This window comes from Mirounga angustirostris, unplaced genomic scaffold (assembly GCF_029215605.1).
Source record: "Mirounga angustirostris isolate CCGP_5_RB_7025 unplaced genomic scaffold, mMirAng1.0.hap1 SCAF_4, whole genome shotgun sequence".
NCBI classification, from domain to species: domain Eukaryota; kingdom Metazoa; phylum Chordata; class Mammalia; order Carnivora; family Phocidae; genus Mirounga; species Mirounga angustirostris.
In genome coordinates, this window is record NW_026991712.1 from 105,151,590 (window position 1) to 105,170,473 (window position 18,884).

Here is an 18,884-nt window from a genome sequence, read left to right on the forward strand (position 1 = left end):
TGATTTTCCTATTTCTGTTAAAGGACCACCACCGTCTCTGTTCAAATCAAGGCGTTGTCTTTATTGTCCTGCTCTCCAGTTGCTCTCACAACTCAGTATTTATCAGGTCTACAGATCACCATATATTTCTCACTTATATACCTTCCTCCAGTCATAATTCCATTATGCTAGTTCAGGATTTTATTCTTCCTTTGTGGTTACAATAATCCTTTAGTTGGTTTTCCTGCTTCCAATCTGCTTCCTTATCCATATTACATTTTGCTGATCATACCACTAGCCATCCTGAAAACCATCAGAGACTCCATTAAGTCTAAACTCATTCCTGTAGCCTCATCCTCTATCTACCTTACCTTTCCAGCTCTATGTCTCTATACCCCATATATAAAAGCATCCCATCTCCATACAGACTGCTCACTTTTTTCCATATGCCTGCCACACCTGATTATCTCCACTGCTTTCTCTCAGGTATTTGTCTCCTTCTGAAATTCCACTTCATCCTACGTGACTGATAAAATTCTATGCATTCTTCAAAATGTTGCTCAAATATAATTTTCCTATAGTCTTCCTTGATTCTCCCAACTGGTATGACGTCAGTTTATTTTGCATGTCCAAAATAATGTAAACGTTTTACAATGTTGTTTGCCTGTTTTAACTAGTATTAGTCTTAACCAGTTTATTAAAAGAAGAGATTTCATGGTATTTTTCTTTGTATCTCTCATACCATATAAAAGACTGAAGAATAGTAATAAATTGAATTGTTGACATGGACTTATGTATAGCAATATGGTAAAGATAAATAGAAGTAAAAGGACATAGAGAATCCAAAAATGTCATGAATACCCATTACATTTCACCTTATTTTTGAAATATGTTTAGCAATTTGTTTAAATATAGGCATCCACTTCTGAAAGAAATTTCTAAATTTTCATTAAATCTATAAAATTAATATTTTAGAACGACCTCAAAATAGATTCCATTAACTTTCAAATCCAACCTACTGTATCTACCCACATCCATGACCCACTCTGCCTTTTTCACCACAAATATGCTTCATGTTTCAATCATAATCTCCAAAATTAAACTCTCTTACCTGTTTTTGACCTCACTGAGCTTCTCAATCCACTGACTCTACAATTTTCTTCTACATTATGAGCCGCTTCTTGGCTTCACTTCCTTCACTATCTAGCTTTGACCGCATGATTTCCCCACTCCAAATACTTTCTTGCTGTAACATCCAATTTGCTTGCTTCCCCATCTTTATTTCCCACAGCCAAACTGCAACCCCCAAATGCTTTCTTCATGTCATCCAGATCGTGAACTTCTAGGCAAGATCAAATAAATATACAGACTGGCATGACTATGAATTCAGGATCTTCCCTTCCTTTAACTCCAGTTTGTTTTAGCTCAAGTATCATTTCCTATGGGAAGTTTCCTTATCAAATATGACAAGGGCTTGCAGGCTGGTTAGGTATTTTCTCCTATGTTCCAATCTGTGCATGCATTTCTTTTGTTTCTTGCGTAAATATTTCTTAAGTCTATGTCCATCTAGATGTTTGGTACACAGGAATAAACAAAGTAGATAAACTTCCTGCCATCCTGAAACTTACATTCTAATGAGGGAAATATTATACACATAAGTAAGTTCATGGATAATATAATATCAGACTATGATAAGCAATAGGAAAAAAATAAAGCGTAGTAAGGTAATATCCTATTTCAAATAAGGATTTTAAAATTTCTTGTGACAATTCAACTTCTATCATCCAACCTAAGATTCTAGGGCCATAATATGGTAGAGAAGTCCTCTCTCAGGAGCTAACATGAGAACAAAAACTGGAATGAAGTTTAGTAAATAAAACTGTATATATTAAATGTTAAGTAAAATATATATAAATTTCCACATTTAAACAATTTATTTACATATTGAACACATATAAATGTATTGTTCAATCCATTTTGTATTTATTCAATCTATTTTTATTGAAAATTCCTTTTTTTTGCAGTTAAAAATTATTTTTGGATAAGAGTCATTTCCTTTGGGGAGACTCCTATAGATTAAACTCATGAGATAAAAGGTAGGCTAATTTGTAAGACTCTTAATTCATATGCCAAATGTTAACCAGCAACTAACAAATATTGCTTGCTTTGGTAGGAAGTTTCTACATTGTCCCCAAAGATCCCTGCCTGTTATTATTGTAATCCTATGGGCCCTATCTAGTGACTCCCTTCTAATGAACAGAATATGCAAAAGTGATAAAATTACACTTTCATTTTGAGGTTACAAAGAGACTTCAATTGCAGTCTTGCTCCCCCAGCCTCTCTTTTTCACCTGTTCTTATTCTATCAACTTGTGAGCTGCCATAGAGATAGGTCTACATAGCAAGGAACTAAGGGCAGCCTCAGGCTCATAGTCAGTGAGGAAATGCACCATCAGTTCAACAACCTGTGAGGCTGTCCTGACAACAACAAAGTGAACTCAGAAGCAGATCTTCCCCCAATTGAGCCTTCAGATATGATCACAACTCCAACCTTGATTATGGCCTTGTGAGAGACCTTGAGGCAAGCATACAGTTGAACTGTACCCAGATTCCTGACATAGAGAAACTGTAAGATAATAAATGTTTGCTCTTTAAAGCAAGTAAGTTTTGGGTTGCTTTGTTACACAGCAATAGATACCTAATATAACTGCCTTTTTCCATTGTACACTCTAGGGTATCCATATAAATGCTTATGGAATGAATTAAATAAATGTTCAGGATTTTCTAATTGTATCATCCAATTCTTTTTTTTTCTTTTACTAGAAATTCATACTTTCTGATATAAAATAGTTCCCCAAATCACCCAGTATTCAATACAATCACTTAAACATCAAGAAGTCAGATTGAAACATCGTTTAGAATTACATTTAATCACCCATTGCAATTTCAAAATTTCTAATCACTTCACAAGTAAAAGTGTTGTTATTGTTAAGTGTTTAAAATCAGTAAAAAATCAGGGGCACCTGGGTGGCTCAGTCAGTTAAGCGGCTGCCTTCGGCTCAGGTCATGATCCCAGGGTCCTGGGATCAAGCCCCGCATCGGGCTCCCTGCTCAGTGGGGAGCCTGCTTCTGCCTCTCCCTCTGCCTGCCTCTCTGCCTACTTGTGCTTTCTCTCTCTCTGTCAAATAAATAAATAAAATATTTTAAAAAATAAAATAAAATAAAATAAAATCAGTAAAAAAGCAAACCCTGGATCTGCTACCTACTAGTTATATGACCTACGGTAAGTAGTTTAATCTTATTAAACTCCTTCAGTTTCCTAACCTATCAAAAAAGATTATATTACCCACCTTAGAAAGTTTTTATAAAGATTAAATTCAGTAATGTGTTTGACCAATAGTAAGCAAAAACGTAGCTGTCATAATTAGGCCCCAAACAAAATATCCTGGGGAAAAAAAATCCTTTTTGCAAAACTTTGAAACCTAGACTGAATGTTTCAATCTATACTGCACTCTGAAGTGTATGTGACCCAGGTCATATTAATCTGTTAATCCATTATATGACCTAAGAATCTCTAACTTAGGCTAGAATTTAGAGGTTGAATTGTCATGAAATATTTTAAAATCATTTGTTTATGGTCCTTGAAGCTTTACTAAATGGAAAAACAGATTTGTTTTTGTCTACCATGCATAAATACCAAAAGACACAGAATTGCCATTAATTTTCCCAACTGGAACGTCCTTATCCATCAAGTTCTTTAAGTTCTTTCCTTAAATATCATTTTGAAATTGTGATGCAATCTGAAAATGCCAAACAACTATACTTTAACTTTTCTGTTATTTTTTCCTATATCCTGTCATAGTCTGAAAACATATTACATAGTTAAGAAATGTTTTTCTCTTGGAATACAGTTATTTATTTTGAAATGATAAACCTAAGGGGAAAATCCTATTTGTGAAGTAAATATACTCTTTTCCAAGTAAAGTCACATCAAGGAAGAAATGCAATGTGATTCAATATTAAAATCTGTGACAATATGGAAATGAGATATTCTACCCAATGTTATCTCCTACACAATACTTGCTCAAAAATATTAATATTTTAAAATCATCCTCTATAAAACAATATGTGGAATGACCTTTCTAAAATATTTTTTAGTAAGCTATGGATATTTCCAATATGGGTAAACATTAGGGGAGGATGACTCAATTCCTTTGAAAATTCTTTCTATCCCAAAACTAACAAATAAGTGCCTAAAAGATAGATAAAAGAAAGCCATATATAAATATAATATACATATTGCTTTTAAACACAGTTTTTCAAGCTGAGTAGATACTTAATAGAAATGTATTAACTGTTAATATGATTTGTCTCAAAAGATATTTCAGAAAGTTGCCTTAGAAACAGAGGTTTTTTTTCCTTTTATGATCTTACAAACTATATTCTTAATTATAATCTTAAAAGTTGTACTTACTTTAAAATAATGATTTTCCTGCTTGCATCAGATGGGTCACCTAAATTAGGTTAATCTATTATTGGCTGTACTAATTACAGAACTGATTAGTTAGTTACATATAGGTCAATTTTATGTTTTAAAGTAATCTTTACCTCCCTAAAGGTTGGTAAATGTATAACTATTTCTAATTTTATATTTAAACTCTTAGTGCAGGATTTCCTAGTGTATAATTCACTACCCACATGGACTCCTTTGAATGTAAATGGATTTTTTAAAATACACACTTTAGTTTCATACATTTTCCATTGTTTTTCATTTTCATATTCACTTGAGGACTACACTAGTTAGTTGCTAAAAGAATTAATACAATTTAGGATTCACAAATTAAAACTGGGGCGTTTACTTAGTATTGTAATTTAGGGTTCTGCTATATAATACTTAAACATTGTATAAAGTTTAAAATGTACATATGCAAATACAAATTATTGGAATTCTACTAAGTCATAGAACATTTTGTTATCAGGAGGTCATAACTACTATCTTGTGCTGGTAATGGTATCTGTTCTTTTAAATATTTTTGTAGTGATTAATCTATTTTTAGGGAAACTGATAGTGCCATTTTTGAACTTATAAATTCATACATCGTTACCATTTTGTTTCTTTCAATATTTTTGCTATCACAGATATTTTTCTATAGGTAACTGAGATACATCACTCATAGACACACACATACACACACACACACACACCTGCAATAAAAAAAGTTGGAGGAATTCTCTAGGGCAAGTTTTCCCCATTGAGGTCTGTGAACTTGAGTCCATGAATATATTCTGAAAGATTCTAATGACAGGTTTTAAATTGTGTGTTCTTTCTTTCAAATATAAGCTAAAAAGGAGTTAAATCCAATCATGTTCTGGATTATTTATGAGCATCTTCTACCCTAGTTTTGCAGTAGGATTTTATTGCTTGCATTTACCTTTGTTTTTGCTTTTTACTGCATTTGCACTTAGGGAGGGCCAAATGAGGTCAAGGAATGATATAAAACAAAGATTTTTTCAGTTCAAATAGAAAAAAATGATCAGAAAATGGGGATATATGTGTGCAGAGGGTATAAGCATGCTAAATCCAAAAAAAAAGAGAGACCTGCAGAACCGCAGTAAGTACCAAGTGCAAATTGTGAGTGTAAGAACTGCAGCCACTCTTCCTAGAACATACCAACTTACGGCAGTTCATTAGTAATCAGAGTCACAGTAAGTGGGCAGACTAACTACAATGACCAGGACAGTGATTCCAGGATGATACAACATTCTTAAAATTAGAAGATAAAATCAATAGCAAATGAAAATTTTAAAATGCTAATATATCTTTATATTATTAAACACAGCCTGATCAGATTAAATTCAAGAAAGCAGTTGTATATGCCACATTAATGTTATTAATTTAAACTTTATTATTTTAAAGTCTTACTTGCAATTGTTTAGTTTTTTAGTTATCTAAGAATGAAATGAATAATAAATTTATTCCTAACCTTTATACACATGGATGGCATATGTGTTTGTAAATATGTTATATTACAAAAGCCAATCTAGGCAAATAATGCTACCCACAATTTTATTATTATTATTATTATTATTATTATTATTATTACTATTATTATTACTGTCATCATCATCATCTACCTTTTAGATGGAGCCATTTGATGATTCTAACCTGAGAAACCTTGCTCTATGCTTTAAAGCTTCACAAACACAAAGCAGAATAAGTAATATACATACACAAGCAAGCACACATCATACTAAAAATTTCTCAGTTCCTACACCTATTCCATAAATGTAAAAATTATGAAATTAATCTGATATTCTTTTACATTTCAATTTCAAAAGGTATTCATGGCCTATTACATTAATGTAATGACATAATAGTGAAACCATACAATTTGTAAAGCACTCTTTCAGGGACCTTGCAAAACAGTTCAACATCCTCTCAGGAGGTGTCTGTGTGGATCAAAGGTCCAGAATTAGGTCCAAAAGGAGGGGACAGAGTTTTCTAGAAAGAAGAAAAAATCATTAAAAGTTCTCATTAATATATAACATTAGTATAAGACTCTTGGAAAATGATGAATGAAGCACGGAATTTAGGCCTATTTTAAGCACACACACACACACGAAAATCTCCTTGAGGCTTACCAAGATGGAGTAACACATGAGTCTAAGGTCAAAATCATGGCTTAATAAAAAGCACTTTGGAAAAAAAATAAATAAAAATAAAAAGCACTTTGGGCAGAGTGTAGTGATACACATAATTTATCTCTGGCGACTGAATTGGAGGCTTGGGGTTGTAGCAGAATCCACTGGAAACAAGACAACAGATTGCAAACGAATAAGCCAATAATAAAAGAATTTAGTCTAGGGTCATGGCAAAATTGATGAAGAAATCAATCCCATTAATTGAGGTTGGAAAAAAGCATGTGCAAGGACATAAAGACTCCTAGGAAAGGGTTTACAGATAACATGTTAAAACCCTGAACACATTCATCTTATTTAGTCACTCCACTCCTAGCTCACCTGAAAGCAAGCAGTGTTTACATCTATTGGTATTCATATTTATTCTCTCTGTAAAAGGTAAACAGCTCAATACTGGGGTCATAACTTCTATATCCTGAGAGTTCTGAATAAAATAAATCTCTCAGGTGCTTCTACATCATAAATGTATTTCCAGCTCCACTTGGGGAAAACATTTCCAAGTGGGCTAATGACACACTCAAAGAAGGCAACTGTCCTTTTAATGCATGTGATTTGTGTTAAAGATGCTTAAAGAACAAATAGTTTAAGTTGTTGAAATACAGTTACAATTTGTGTTATCGTTACATCCACTGCACTGAGAAACATATTTAAAATGAATTTTAAAAGGATAATTTAAATGTGACACAGAGGCAAATATTAAAATAGTCATTCTTATGCTATAAACTCTTTCTTTTTTAAAACAAAAAATATTAAGTGACACATTCTGAGAAAGTGCAATTCTCTTCTGAGTTTACACAGCATAAAATGAATAAAAGTCAATCTACCTGAAAAATTATTCTAAGGGTTTAAATTATCTGGACTAAATCTCAACACTGATTTAATAATTAACCAGATAATTTATATACATTCCATTTTGTAGGTCTCAGTATATATATTGTTAATATCTCAAAAGAGATTGTTTTACAAAATATCAAATTATAATAATCATGTCCCTTCTGACATCTCACTAGTCTGCCACTTAGTTTATATTTCTGGTTCTCTAGACTATCTTCTATTAACTGACTGGAAACCAAATTTAAACCAATTGATGCACAAGTGAAGTTAGCTTTGTTGGCCGTGCTCATCCTTGTCAGTTTGACAGCTTTCTTAGTCACCACAAATTGGCTCACACAGATCTTTAAAGATCTTTTCACCTACAAGAGAGATCAAGCATGTAGAGATTGAGGTTCCTCAGTAGAATGAATGAATGAAAGAATGAAAGAATGAACGATCTACCATACAATCTACTTGGAAAAACTCAAGTCCTGTTTCTCTATTATTCTTCACCAAATATATTAAGGGTGAAAATAATAGTTAATTATGAACACAATTGTCTTTAATTTGTTAAATAATTAGAAGGTGAATAAGAAGGACAAATATTTGCTATAAACAGACTATCTTTGGTAGGGTTCTATCAGACTCTGATTTCTTTTTTTTTTTTTTAAGATTTTATTTATTTATTTGAGAGAGAGAGAGACAGCGAGAGAGGGAACACAAACAGGGGGAGTGGGAGAGGGAGAAGCAGCCCCCCCGCTGAGCAGGGAGCCTGATGCGGGGCTCGATCCCAGGACTCTGGGATCATGACCCAAGCCGAAGGCAGACGCTTAACGACTGAGCCACCCAGGGGCCCCCAGACTCTGTGATTTCTTTACTGAGGCGAGGATAATGGTGGAGAGCAACGCATGGGTGTTAGGCAAGTAGGTTTGGACATCAATGAAATAGCTACTACACTTTGCACATAATGTAATTTTTTTCACCATTTTAAAAAGATGAGAAGGCAAGATTATTTGGCCCACTTCAATAGTCTTGGACATTAAAATGAAGAGACACAGAGAGAGACAGAAGAGGGTAGGAAAAAGGAAGGGAAGAGGCACTGTAAACTAAATTTTTCCAAGTAAAAATTTTCAATTTTCTAGATTAAAAAGTGACCACTTTTTTCCTACAAAGGTTGTATTTTGAAAAAGAAATTCAGGAAAGGGTAAATGTCAGATAACTGTGCAACTTTTAATTTATTATTCAATGAATTATTGAATCTATTGTTCAACTGCTATTGTTCACAAGCTTCTGAGGATGAAACCTTTGAATAGAACAATAAATCTGACCAATTATCTGCTGCAGGTCTCTTATATTAACCAGCATGTTAGTAGAAGAGTTGGGGAGGCAGGGAATATAAAAACTTTTACCACCTCCCCAGACTTCTTCAGGCATTCTGGTGCAGAACTGAGGCCAGACTTAACGCCTCTCTGGCTTGGCACACCAATGTATTTTAGGCAGGAAAAATAAATTGCAGAGTCACTTATTACCAAAAATAAAGTTTCATTCAGGATACACTCTTATTCTTATCCAGTAGAGACATAGAAAATATAAAGTTTGAGCTAATAAGGACTGTGAGCTTTATATATGATTAAATTAGTCACTCATTAGAAAAAACAAAAAGTGTTGCCCTGAGTGTGCCTAATTTTACTATCCAGGGTGTATTGAAGGCAAATTTGAGAATTTGTGAGAAATAAAGATTATGTTAAACCATATAAAGTTGACCACATTCAACATTTTTATCTTTAAAAGATGACAGTTTCATATGATTCTATTACATAGTGAAGTATCACTACATCTCATGATTGTCACAGTAAATAATGTCCATGCCAAATCTGAAATGTTAAATCCTAGTCATGAACATTAAGTGTAGATAGCTTTGCATATGCTCATCAGAAATTTTGCCACTAACATCTGTTCTCTTTAATAGCTAAGCACCATACTTAGCTTTACAAAAATGTAACTGGCATTAATATAGATGATCTAATGCATATAAATACTGATCACTATTATTTATCACATCATGAAAGTATTAAAAGTACTTCTGAACGTAAGTGAAAAAAAAAGACAAATCCATTTAAAATGGGAATACCGTGTGAGAAACTGATCCAAATATAAAAAACTGTGCTTCCTATGAGTAATAGTGGTCAGTGGATCATCAATATTTTTGTTCGTTTCCTCTACTGCTTACATCTTATTTTTATTGCTTTTATTTTAATACATTCATCTAGCAATAATTAGCATGTTATTCATACTGTGTCTATCTTCCTTGTATGGAATACTTGACAAAGTATGTTATTATTTCTTTCAGAATTAATGACCATTTTAAAGTTTTCTCTTTGAATATCTGCAAAAGATTTAGATTGCCCTGCCTAACCCAAACAAGAAGGCACCATACATTTTACATACTAAGTTACTGATTCATGGGGTGGATTATGCACAAATTTAAAATCTCTAGCTAAATCCTTCTTAACTCTAAGAGCTGGGTAGAGGTAATATGCTCTCCCACCAAAACCTAACTGCAGGGTTCTGACATTAGTTCAACCAGAATCATTAGGAAGATAAATGTGCTACACCACTGTGAAAACTAATGTATTACTAATACTTATTGGACGAGAGGCTGTTTTATTAAATCAAATTCTCAGATTATCCAAATATTTGGTTAGATTACAATTATGCTGTGTATTAAATAAGGACTGAAAGATTCACACTATTGGCTATAAAGTGGAAATATTTGCCGCTTGAAGATTAATTTATTTCAATGGTAATAACCTATCCTGTTTTCTCAGATTTGCTGAGCCACAACCTCTCTTCATTAGTACAGAACTTCTATCTTTCCAAATTATTTCATGAATTATATTTTTATAATGACTTAAGCATGAACCAAGTGGTTCTTTCTTCACTGAGTTTTAGAATTCAGGATTTGCTCTATATTCAGCACACCGAAAACAAACGTTACTGGGTTTTGTCTGTGTGTTCAATTTTGTTTTCTGCGTAAGGACCATAGTGCATAAGCATGTGAAATAATTAACTCTTTTATACAGATATCAGGAACTTTACATTGATTGGAAGAATAATCAACTCCCATTTAAACAATTCACAAAATGTCTGATCATTCTGGTGTTTTCATGTTGGCTATATTTTCTTTTGAGAAATTAAAAAATCACTAGATGCTTTTATAAAAGCATTAAGATTATTACCTGTGTGCAGTGGTTGTTCTTGTTTTTCTACTTAATATATCATAACTGGGGCACCTGGGTGGCTCAGATGATTGAGAATCTGACTTGGTTTCAGCTCAGGTCATGATCTCAAGGTCCTGAGAGCCCAGAATTGGGCTTCACACTCAGCGGAGAGTCTGCTTGAGATTTTCTCCCTCCCTCTTCCTCTGCCCCTCCCCCTGCTCATGTGTACAAACACTCTCTCTCTCCCAAATAAATAAATAAATCTTTAAAATATATCATAACCATTTTCCCAGATCATTAAAAGCTTTTTGAAAGGCACAATTTTAATGCCCATGAATATCATACTTAGGACTACAATGTGATTTAATCAGTCCTCTTTGGATTTGGGGGATGTTCCCAATTTAGTAGTTATTTGAATATAGATGAAGATATTTGCTCTGTATTTTTTCCTGGATTTTCAATTATTTTCTTAGGATGACTTGTGAGAAGTAGAATTATTGGTTCAAATGATATTAAAAGATATTTAAAATTACAAAAATAATACATTTAAATGTTTCAAATATACAAAGAAAAAGGTAAGCATCTTTCTATTCCCTCAAATGTTACCCTTAGTTATTAATACTAACAATTTTATGTATATTTTTACATGTTTCCTCTGCTAGATCAGTATACACAAGTATTTATACAAATTTATTACATATGTATTTCTTCTTTATTTCTTTTTAACCAATAAAAATGAATGATGCCATAATTACCTTGCAATTTGATTTTACCTATTAAAAAAAAAACATAAGAATCTTTCCAAGTCAATAACTGTATATAAAACACATTCATGTTAATAGCTGCATACTGCCATACAATACAAATATATGATAATTTATGTAATTACTACCTTATTAATTGGTATTCATATTCCTTGACAGTAGTAAGCATGGTACGTATATCCTTATGTACTGATGATTTTCCTCTGTAATAGTTTGAACCATGGGATTAGTAGAATTTTAACAGACACCGCTGAATTTACAGGAGATTTTAGCAATTTACATGCCTTCCTGTCTCTACCCTTGCAAACCAAGCTGGGTAAGAGACTGCCAGTTTCCCACATTAAACTAACTTAAGAGATGTTTTAGATCTTATCATTTTAATAAGGTTAGAGGAATTTTTTTCAAAATTTCTTCTTCCTATTAGTAAATTTAAATACATTATGTACATTAAATGAATTAAATACATTATCATGTATTTCTTATTCCGTGAATTGCATTTCCATATCTGATGAGCACTGTGTAATATATGGAATTATTGAATCATTATATTATACACCTGAAACTAATATAACACTGTATGTTATCTACACTGGTATTAAAATAAAATAAATTTAAAAATACAATAGGAAATAAATAAGAATGGGAGTGTCTACTCTCCCACTGGCAGCTCCAACTTCAGATTCTGACAGATGTGATCAATGGGACATGTAAAGGGAGATGCATGATAGCAATGGGCCAGTACATAGGAAGAAATTTCTTTGTGCTAGTCATTTTTCTGGTCTCTTAACTTCTTGACTTTGTCCTGAGCAGCTATAGTTTCTGTGGCTATACACAGACTCTTGGTCCCCAGGAAATGCATGGGTTTGGTATATTTCAAGCTCTTGTCTAATTCACAGACAACTAGAATATCAATGGGTATTCTACATCCCCATGGTGTTTTCTACAAAGAGACACTACAGATATATGACAATTTCCTGAAGACCTTTGTCAGAGTCAGCAATCAGTGCCAGTTTCACCGTCTTGATCGGTAAACTACTTATTTATTCTAAAATGGTAAGACCAGGCATTAGTATTATTTAGACTCTCATTGAAGGGTGGTAGCTGGTCCTCAGTGTGATCTATATAAGAACGATTCTTACCGGAGTTGCTGTAGAAGGAGTGATTGGACTCCTTTACAGGAAGGTGGACTTTATAAAATCTCCAGATATTTTCCTGAACTTTACCATCCGTGGCAACTATTCCTTCTTTGTTGAGACTGATTAGACCTTCATAATTTGCTCACTACTGGCAACTGTAATTGATCAGTGACATCCAGAACTATCTAGAGAGTCTAGATTACTGGTTGTTGTTTTTTTTTATACAAAGATGTAGCAGATGTCAAACTCGTAGACAGAATCTCATACTTTACCTCCTCATGCCCTTCCAGGCTACACCAGTGTTGTTCCTGCAGCTAAAGTAGTTCTCCAGATTCCAAAAGCTCTGATGGTGCCAGAATGAGTACTATCTTGTAGGGAGCCACAACTGCAGGATTGGAAGGCTGCGCTGACTAGGGATAGCACAGACATAAAAAGGGGTTTGGTTTAAAGCTTGCCTGATATTTTTCAGGGTTACCCTAATCCACTATATATATGGATACTGAATATATGATTACGTAACAATATCAGAACCAGCAGGAAATATATATGTGTACTAATACTGAGTAGAAATAACATAGTGCTATTTTTGTTGAGTCTATTTTTCTTGATATAACATTTCTGAAAATTTGATTATTTCACAATCAATATTTATTTAATATAGTTTTCTTCAAAAACACTATTAATTTTTATGCTGCATCTTATACTCAATGGTATCTTAAAATCAATTATATGGGGTGCCTGGGTGGCTCAGTTGTTAAGCGTCTGCCTTCGGCTCGGGTCATGATCCCAGGGTCCTGGGATCGAGCCCCGCATCGGGCTCCCTGATCCGCGGGAAGCCTGCTTCTCCTTTTCCCACTCCCCCTGCTTGTGTTCCCTCTCTCGCTGTGTCTCTCTCTGTCAAATAAATAAATAAAATCTTAAAAAATCAATAAATAAAATAAAATCAATTATATATATATACTTCGTAGAACTAAATTTCCATGGACTGTATATAAAATAAAACTATTGAAACTATTAATTAGTGAAGAAATAGTTGATGATCTCAACATGTTTTCATAAGAAGGCTATATACAATATTGAAATATTTAGGCAAGAGTACAGAAAAACATGGGATTTCAGACAGAAAAGGGCTGAATGTTTGTTGTATCAACTGCTCTTTTTGTAATCCCAGATTTTAGGGGATGAAGGACATTCCCTAAAATGGGAGTTTTTTCATCTATTACAAACAATTTTTCCTTACAATAAGAATGTAAGTTAGGGAAAACATGATACTAAAGTTTTGCCTCTTACAAGTTCATCCTAGTGCTGACTCTGAATATTTAAGAAATTCAGAAAATGAATTTACCAAATGGCCTTTGTATCCGTGTTCTATATAAAAATTTCTGAATACAGAATAGAAGATACCTGGCTATTTGGTATTCAAAATTATATTTATCAAAATGGCATTCAATCAATCCATAGTTAAATCTAGGCTTCTATATAAATCCACTTTTATTGTGTGAATTAATAACATCCCAGCCATGATAAAAGATAGGAGAAAAATATTTTGGAACCAAACCCAATGTATTGCATCAAAAAGCAAAACAGCTCATTAAATCCAAGACAGACATATAAAATATCTAACAAATGCCAAACAAAATTTTTACAAAGAGAAGATGAAATGATATAGAGCATAGCATCAAATAATTTAAGATACAGCAAAACAGCTAAAATATTGAATTGAAAAAAAGGTTATTATTTTAAAGAATAGATTCTCATTTGTGTAAGATAGAGATACCATCAAGAACAGGAAGAAATATGTGTAAATTCAGAAGGTTACCATTCAACTATGCTGTAGAGTCAGCAGCACACATAAATAACACCATGAAAACTGATTGAAAGGAATATATAGTGATTAATAAACAAACTCTAAACCATACTTTCTGTTTCAGACAAAAATGGATTCTCATTAGTCCTTGACAAAAGAATGTTACCACAAGTCTACCAAGACCCATCACATCCTCTGAATAAGTTTTACAGCTCTCCTTTCACTTTGTTGAGGGGATAATTCAGCTCATTCCAAATTACCCCTTTACATTTCCCTCCCTTAGTGACATTCCTCAGAACTTTCACAGTCATTGCTGGTCAAATGCCAACAAATATGATTAAACCATGTATATATTTGCAGCTGATATCATTTCTCTGAGGCAAAATGATTATTGATTAAAAATACACGATAAGGTCTATTTAAATGCTATTTGCATAACTGCTTTCTGCTAATTGAACTACACCAGATCCTAAAAGCACAAACCAATATGTAATGAAGCTAATTCAGAATCAGTTTTCAAGGATTCTGGTTGCCTTTGTTTTCTAAGGTTCTGTGTAAGATTTTCTGCTACCATCATGAGCTTGCTTCCTATAACTCTGCTGCCATTGCTCAGAAGATTGATCCAGATGATGTGTTGCTACTAAGGACTCTGATAGCTCACAGGTAATGGCTTCTGGCATAAGCCCAGTTTGATACTGAAATCTTGCCTCTATTATTTCCACCCCTGCTGTTACCTACAATCACCAAACTCAAGCCAGATAAAGGCCTCAGTGCTGCAGATGGCACCATTATTCATCATTATAGTTGATGCTGGATACAAATTTATCAACTTTTGGTAGTCCATTTCCCTCTGGGATCATAATTTAATGGGCTGACCAACATGTACGAATGCCTATGTGAGTTGTGGGCTCTGCATGCTAACTGTATATCTGCTTCCTCTGGCAATGATGAGATCCATAGCTGAACAATCTGGGCAGAGCTTAGCTCAGGAATGCTGCATTATCATTCCATACCAGCCAATATCCCCTAATGAAGCATATAAACATTGACCCAATGACTTGGAATTAACAATCCTCTATAACAGCCCCTTAATTAAAAACATGGTAGAGGCTTCTCCTTTTAGGTAATATTATATTATCTCTCTTTTATTAAAGTATAAAATCCAGCTTTGAGTCTCTCCAAAGACTTGTCAAAAAACTAGTTTTTAAGCCTTGGTGTTCAGTTGTGGCTTCTTTGGAACACTTACTGAGAGAGGCACTTAAATTCCCATTGTGCTTCCTGAGCATGCTGATGAGGTCTTCTCAATTCGTTGGTGGCATTTAAAGTGATGTCAGCTGCCATACACATCATAACCAGTTTCATAATTATCAAATAGAGAAAACTTATTCAGAAAACTCTGAAGAAATCTGAACAGTCCTAAGACTTTGTAACAATATTAAAATCGCAACTAAAATCACAACTAAGCTTTAATGAAAAATGTGTCATATAAAATCTGTAAGAAATGTGTTTCATTAAAGTCTAAATGTTTAAACACATGTAACCAACTAATTTACCTTAAAATACTTAAATTAAGATCGTGTTTTAGTAAGATTGTTCCTATAACAATTTATCTTTGGCTTAATTTAAAAAAATAGACTGAAATAAATCTAACCAAAGAGACAAAGGATCTGTACTCAGAAAACTATAAAATACTCATGAAAGAAATTGAGGAAGACACAAAGAAATGGAAAAACATGCCATGCTCATGGATTGGAAGAACAAATACTGTGAAGATGTCAATGCTACCTAGAGCAATCTACACATTCAATGCAATCCCCATCAAAATACCATCCACTTTTTTCAAAGAAATGGAACAAATAATCCTAAAATTTGTATGGAACCAGAAAAGACCCCGCATAGCCAGAGGAATGTTGAAAAAGAAAAGCAAAGCCGGCGGCATCACAATTCCGGACTTCAAGCTCTATTACAAAGCTGTCATCATCAAGACAGCATGGTACTGGCACAAAAACAGACACATAGATCAATGAAACAGAATAGAGAGCCCAGAAATGGACCCTCAACTCTATGGTCAACTCATCTTTGACAAAGCAGGAAAGAATGTCCAATGGAACAAAGACAGTCTCTTCAACAAATGGTGTTGGGAAAATTGGATAGCCACATGCAGAAGAATGAAACTGGACCATTTCCTTACACCACACACAAAAATAGACTCCAAATGGTTGAAAGATCTCAATGTGAGACAGGAGTCCATCAAAATCCTAAAGGAGAACACAGGCAGCAACCTCTTTGACCTCAGCCACAGCAACTTCTTCCTAGAAACATCACCAAAGGCAAGGGAAGCAAGGGCAAAAATGAACTATTGGGACTTCATCAAGATAAAAAGCTTTTGCAAAGCAAAGGAAACAGTCAAGAAAACCAAAAGACAACCGACAGAATGGGAGAAGATATTTGCAAATGACATATCAGATAAAGGGCTAGTATCCAAAATCTATAAAGAACTCATCAAACTCAACACCCAAAGAACAAAGAATCCAATCAAGAAATGGGCAGAAGACATGAACAGACATTTTTCCAAAGAAGACATCCAAATGGCAACAGACACATGAAAAAGTGCTCAACATCGCTCGGCATCAGGGAAATCCAAATCAAAACCTCAATGAGATACCACCTCACACCAGTCAGAATGGCTAAAATTAACAAGTCAGGAAATGACAGATGTTGGCGGGGATGCGGAGAAAGGGGAACCCTCCTACACTGTTGGTGGGAATGCAAGCTGGTGCAGCCACTCTGGAAAACAGTATGGAGGTTCCTCAAAAAGTTGAAAATAGAGCTACCATATGATCCAGCAATTGCACTACTGGGTATTTACCCCAAAGATACAAAAGTAGGGATCCGAAGGGGTATGTGCACCCCGATGTTTATAGCAGCAATGTCCACAATAGCCAAACTGTGGAAAGAGCCAAGATGTCCATCGACAGATGAATGGATAAAGAAGATGTGGAATATATATACAATGGAATATTATGCAGCCATCAAAAGGAATGAGATCTTGCCATTTGCAACGACGTGGATGGAACTGGAGGGTATTATGTTGAGTGAAATAAGTCAAACAGAGAAAGACATGTATCATATGATCTCACTGATATGAGGAATTCTTAATCGCAGGAAACAAACTGAATGTTGTTGGAGGGGGGTTGGGGTGGGAGGGATGGGGTGACTGGGTGATAGACACTGGGGAGGGTATGTGCTCTGGTAAGCGCTGTGAATTGTGCAAGACTGTTGAATCTCAGATCTGTACCTCTGAAACAAATAATGCAATATATGTTAAGAAAAAAAAAGAAGAAGAAGGTAGTGGGAGGGGAAGAATGAAGCGGGGGAAATCGGAAGGGTGGATGAACCATGAGAGACGATGGAGTCTGAAAAACAAACTGAGGGTTCTAGAGGGGAGGGGGGAGGGAGGATGGGTTAGCCTGGTGGTGGGTATTGAGGAGAGCACATTCTGCATGGAGCACTGGGTGTTATGCACAAACAATGAATCATGTAACACTTCATCTAGAACTAATGATGTAATGTATGGGGATTAACATAAGAATAAAAATAATAATAATAAAAATAAAAATAATTTTAAAAATAAATAAATAAATAAATAGACTGATATTGAAAGTAGTACTGAAGGGAAAAATGAAGGTGGGGAAATCAGAGTGGGAGATGAACCATGAGAGACTATGGACTCTGAGAAACAAACTGAGGGTTCCAGAGGGGAGGGGGGTAGGGGGATGGGTTAGCCCAGTGATGGGTGTTAAAGAGGGCACGTACTGCATGGAGCACTGGGTGTTATATGCAAACAATGAATCATGGAACACTACATCAAAAACTAATGATGTAATGTATGGTGATTAACATAACATAATAAAATTAAATTTAAAAAAAGAAAGTAGTACTGAAAACTACAAGTCTGGAATAGGTTTTACCTATTTGTCATTCTTTCCTCTTATCTTCTCACAAATACTAAAATATAAAAAGGTAACTTCAGATGATGGTTTTTGTTTTATTTAGTAATGGTATTTTGGAAATAAAGCTCTTTGAAAAACTAGTTTTTAGGATATAATAATGGCATCAATAAAATATGAACATCGCTAACCAGAACAAAACACATTGTTCTGTATCTTGATCTACTGCTCTCCAGCCTATTAAATAGAGGTCAAGACACCATACCCAATGTCAGGAAGTCTGTCAAGACTGAGGAGGAAAGTGGATGAAAACAGAGGGATCTAGTTTTTCCCTAAAGAGTTCTGATTATGCCACTCTTGTGGGTTTATCTTAAATGAACAGAAGGGTTAATATTTTCAAGGTTTTGACTTGACTGTAGGCTCCTTCAAATTATCAATGAATTAAAAATAACCATGGCTCATACCATTGATAACTAAATATTGAGATTAGCTAAAATATTTAATAACTAATCTTTG